Source organism: Pinus tabuliformis, chromosome 3_1, assembly GCF_031772625.1.
Source record: "Pinus tabuliformis cultivar Carrire ecotype Pingquan chromosome 3_1, CPIR1, whole genome shotgun sequence".
NCBI classification, from domain to species: Eukaryota; Viridiplantae; Streptophyta; class Pinopsida; order Pinales; family Pinaceae; genus Pinus; species Pinus tabuliformis.
Window position 1 is genome coordinate 740,987,028 of NC_142301.1, and position 5,045 is coordinate 740,992,072.

Here is a 5,045-nt window from a genome sequence, read left to right on the forward strand (position 1 = left end):
TTAAAGGAAAGGGCTACAAATGCAACTGACGGGCAAGGTTTTGAATTGGTGAAGGATGTTGCTCTTGATGGTATGTTTTGGGCACGTGTGAGGCAAGTATTGGATTTCACCAAGCCCATTTATCACATGATTCGGTTTGCAGATACAGATAAACCAGTGATTGGCGAGGTGTATGAGCAAATGGATTCCATGTTGGGTCAAATAAAAGATATTGTTCATAACAATGATCCCAACTTGTACAAACTAATTCGCGATTGTGTGTGTGTACGGTGGGATAAACTTAATGTTCCACTACATTGCTTGGCATATATCCTTGCGCCAAGATACTACTCTACATCTTGGTTGGGCCAACCTGCACCAGGTGGTGGGGTTAAGACCAAACCCCATATAGATGAAGAGGTATCTAAAGGATATTTGGAAGCATTGGAAAAGGTGATAACTGACAGGGAGGAATGCGCTAGTGTGGATATTGAAATAGGCAGATACTTCAGTTGGACTGGTTTGTTTGGTACCTTTCATGCAATGGAAGATGGAGACAGATTTCATGCTCTCACATGGTGGGAATCATATGGCAGCCATGAACTTTTTCCAAAATTGGAAAAAAAAAGTTCTCTCACAGGTTGTAAATACTTCTTCTGCAAAGAGGTGTTGGAGCACCTACAACTTCATACATAATGTGAAAAGAAACAGACTCAATGAAAACCAGGCAAAAAGCTTGGTTTATGTGCACTACAACTTGAAGTTGTTGAGTCATTACTGTAATCGAGCTTATGAGGATCCAACATATAAAATTTGGGACAACCACCCAGAGGATGATAATTTGGAGGATGGCACTATACATCTTGAAGAACTAGAAGAGGAACTTATAAGAGAGGAAGATGAAGCAACCACCATGCCACCTCCACCATCCAGTAGCAGTGCTCAAGTTCCGAGTCTTGCTCCTTTGTTGTCGCCACCTCCATCTACACCCTCATGTGGATGGGCATGTGCCTTCTAGTTCTAGTCGTCGGTCTATGCGGGAGACTCTTAGAAGACCACCACGACCTGCTCATACATTAGACACTTCTCATGGCAAGGACCACATGTAGTAGTAGATAATAGATTTACAGTTTACTTGTCTTTTATAGTTTCTATTAGTTTTCATAACTGTTGAGTCTTGACTCTTTCATATCATAATGATATTTTTTGTAAACAATATATGACTGTGACAATTTAAGTTTGAAGTTTGAAGTTGGCAATTATAACTCATTGGTAATGATTCTGAATTATAAATATGATGCTTCGTGAAAGTTGTTTCATTTCATTTCATAATTCATTTTATAACATTTCATTTCATGTTAGATATTATTTCTTGTAATGGTTAAACTTAGCTTACAAGTACAACTTTGGTGATCAATGATGATAAATGTTATATATTGAATTTCAATTTTGAAAGCTTGAAGTTGAAATTTTAAGATTGATGAATCATGATTCACGAGACTCAAAATGTTGTAAAATGTATGTTACTAACTTGTGGACGTGGTTGATGAAGATTATAACTTCTAGATGATTGATGTTATACGGTTCAATGATCAATCTATCTTTTTTTATATCTAATTCATCATTCTATATGTTTTTGTTGACATATATGTATCGAAATATAAAAGATATATATATATATATATATATATATATATAAAAAGCTCCGGGATTCGGTCCCAAACTGGGAGCTTTTGAAAGCTCCAGCTCTCCGCTCCCCGCCTTCACTCCCGCTCCCAAGTAACACTAATTTCAACTCTCTTGTGATTGGAAAATACTTCCATCTCCAATTGAATTGGTATGATCAATATATAGAATATGCACTATGCAAGCTTCAGCAATATTTGTGGATCTCATTTGCAATATTTTGAAATGATATTCTAGTGTAATGTAATAAAATTCTAGTGTAATGTAATTTTATTAGCATTTTTTCTATTTTCCTTTACATGGGAATGCCTTTGACCAAAATACAATCTCTATGCTCAAGTTATTGTGAAAATGTTCTATTCTAGTTTCCAAATGAAGTCACAAAACCAAAGTATTATATTAAAATGGTTTAGAGAACTTCACATATGCTACCAAAGTATGATATTAAAATGGTTTAGTGAAATTCACATATGCTTTGCCATAAAAATACAAAATTAAAGTATGAGATCGAAGCGAATTTGGAAAGGCATTATGCCATAAAAATACAAAATTAAAGTATGAGATCGAAGCGAATTTGGAAAGGCATTACAACATTTGGTATCCATATTTCATCTCATGATTCCTACAATTGGATAATACTTGTTAATATGATAACTCGTCTAAAATTCTCTAAATAAAATTTCTTTCCCAAAAAAAATAATAGGTATCCTTTTGACGATACTTTTAAACACTTGAACGATATAATACCCCATCCAATTGATAATCATAACTGGAATCTCTTTAGAAATACGTGTTTTAATTGTGAAAAAAACACATTCTTAACCCTATGAATAGTTATAACTATGAGTAAATACCTAGAGCAAAGATGAATTTACAATAGTAGTATGTTTGGAAGTTCAAATGGAATCTAGTTCTCCCAATGCACAACATAATCCAAGATAAACCTTAATAACATAATCCAAGAGAAGCATGCTTCGACACAGAGCAGCACCAACTCATGTTATCCAAAACATGACATCAAGGAATCTTCTTGAAAACAATCCCCAAAAATAAGGAGCAACATGAAATTTGACATACGTAGTAAATAACATCAATGTGAGTGTAACCATCTATAATCATTTTGCTTATAGGAAACGCTGCTTCTAGTGTCATGTAATTCATTTACTGAAATTTCAGAAAACAAATTTCTAAATAATAATTTTGAGCATCATCTAATTTAATAGAGAACTGGCAATATAGAGAATAACCATATAACCTCTGGCGTTAGCTAGGGTTTACTATTTTTTTTAGAATAACAAACAGAGAATATGAAGGAAGGCGTATCCACCTGGTTGAGACAGGTAGTTTGGTCGTATGCTTTATTGTCTCCCCTTCTCCGGCATGTTCTCTCATCTCTCCAAAGACTGCAAGCAAAGATTGAAAAAACAATCAATGGCTAGAATCATTCTGTTTATATATGAATGATAAGAAAACCAAACAAAGAAGCAAACCCACCCAGGGGAAAAAATTGGAGAACTGTTAAGTTGAAACAACATTCCTTGAATCATCGATCCCTGACCCTTAATAACCTGCTGCAAACCAGAGCTCATTTCTATCCATAAATCAAAACAAGACAAAAATCATGCAATGCTATATAAATCGTCACCTTGAAATCGAAATAATCAATAAAAAGTTTTAACCTATGACCAAAATAACCAATAACCTGAAACCTCGATATAAAAATCATCGGAGTATTTATCTAAATTAGAATGGGAATCATTCGAACCCAGAGCCCTGGAACAGAATCATCGGAATTTTTATCCACGTATTATTCGGAATCTGAACCCGAAAACCAGAATGGGATCGGAAACCTGCTGGACCAGAGCCCGGATGGTATTCAAAAAGGTTTAACCTCTCCAAGACAATGAAACACTCTTACAAATAAAACGCATCAAGGAAAATCATCTATAAAGCTCCTCCACTCCAACGAATTTCACCTCTACCGGTCGTTCTTCCGTTTTTTTGTACATCCTGCAACAAACCAAATCCCCCAAGTAAACAACGCAAACACACAGGTAAGCAACTTCCAGCGAAGCTTGCTTTTTAGTCAAATTGGCGGAACTTATCTCTAAATAATTATTTACTTTAATTTAGCAAGACTTATTCACTAGATTAACCGCACCTTTTACAGGGTTAGCGGTTTTACCTAAATGGAAAATGTATGAAAACGGCCAACTGCACATATGAAAGTACCTCATGTAAACTACAAAGACGATATGATCTGATACCCTATCCGCACTCTCCTTGAATTCACTGACAAAATAAGTATTAAAGGCATCATGTCCTCTTTTACCTACGCAAAGTATTCTTCACACTTTCTCCTGCAATTCAACTGCAAACGAGTAAGTACTTTTGGTTCTTTCTCCTGCAATTTGACAGCAAACCATTTGTGAGACGGAGAGTAGGAGATAAAATCACGACTTAGATGAACCAAAAGAAACCACATGTCGTCATCTTCAATTCGTTGTGGCATAACTCTCTTAACTTCTTTTACATGTTTTAAATAATTAACCACTTCCAAAAAATATGTTAGAAGGCGCAAACGATCTATATCAATAAGATCATAAAACAACTATTGCCGGTATAATAATAAATAATAACTATTTAATCTTTCTTAACAATTATGACGGCTCCATCCATCAAAATAAAACATAAATGCCGAGACAAAGGATGCAAACGCACAGGGGGATACCTTGATTTTCTATGATGTCAGCCCCTTGCGTAGGGCATCCTTGTCTCCACTGTATTTCACGGCAACTCCTATTTCTTACCCGTGAGGCAAAAACCTCCCCACCACAGTCAGCTAAGATGAGTATATAGTAATCAGCTTAACGAGAGTTAGGACAGATAAAAAACTCTAATCATGAACAGAGCGCAAAGACGAAAAGATACATTCCCATATCAAAACGGCATAAATTAAAGCGTATGATAATCAGATACGTACCAGGAGGCCGCGGGCGCGCCCGAGACGGAGAGCCGAGGCCAGACACCACCATGAACGAAACAGGAGCAACAGGGAGGCAGAAAATATGGCTTCCAGCCGGGAGAGGCTGGAAGAGGAAAACCAAAAGGATGCCTTAGAATGGGGATATATAGATGGGCTGTGATTTCCGCCAGAAGGTGGCCATGTAGCAGCAGAGACGTGATTCAGCTTGACAGTGGCACTTGGAAAAACGACAGCAACCGGAGCATGAGGAACGCCGGGTGTCCAGTGAGAGAGCAGCTGATAAACAGACAGGTGGGTTCCCCTGATGGAGGTGGTCCAGTGAGAGACCAGCTAATAAGCAGACAGGTGGGTACCTCTGTTGGGTGGGTTGGTAGCTATTGGTGGTTGCTGAGGA

At 37.0% G+C, this 5,045-nt stretch overlaps 1 long non-coding RNA gene across 12 annotated transcripts; it reads right to left on the reverse strand.

The window, feature by feature from the left end:
- Positions 1 to 2,991: 2,991 nt before the first annotated feature.
- Positions 2,992 to 4,813, reverse strand: LOC149189477 (uncharacterized). Of its 12 annotated transcripts, none has more exons than XR_016256374.1 (7): positions 4,649 to 4,813; positions 4,397 to 4,507; positions 3,998 to 4,025; positions 3,584 to 3,675; positions 3,368 to 3,438; positions 3,160 to 3,233; positions 2,992 to 3,068 (listed from the first exon to the last, which is right to left on the reverse strand). It is a non-coding gene; the product is annotated as an uncharacterized LOC149189477 (long non-coding RNA). The 12 variants fall into 12 exon arrangements; XR_016256375.1 differs by having other exon boundaries at positions 3,160 to 3,236; XR_016256376.1 differs by lacking the exon at positions 3,368 to 3,438 and having other exon boundaries at positions 3,160 to 3,256; positions 4,649 to 4,812.
- Positions 4,814 to 5,045: the final 232 nt, after the last annotated feature.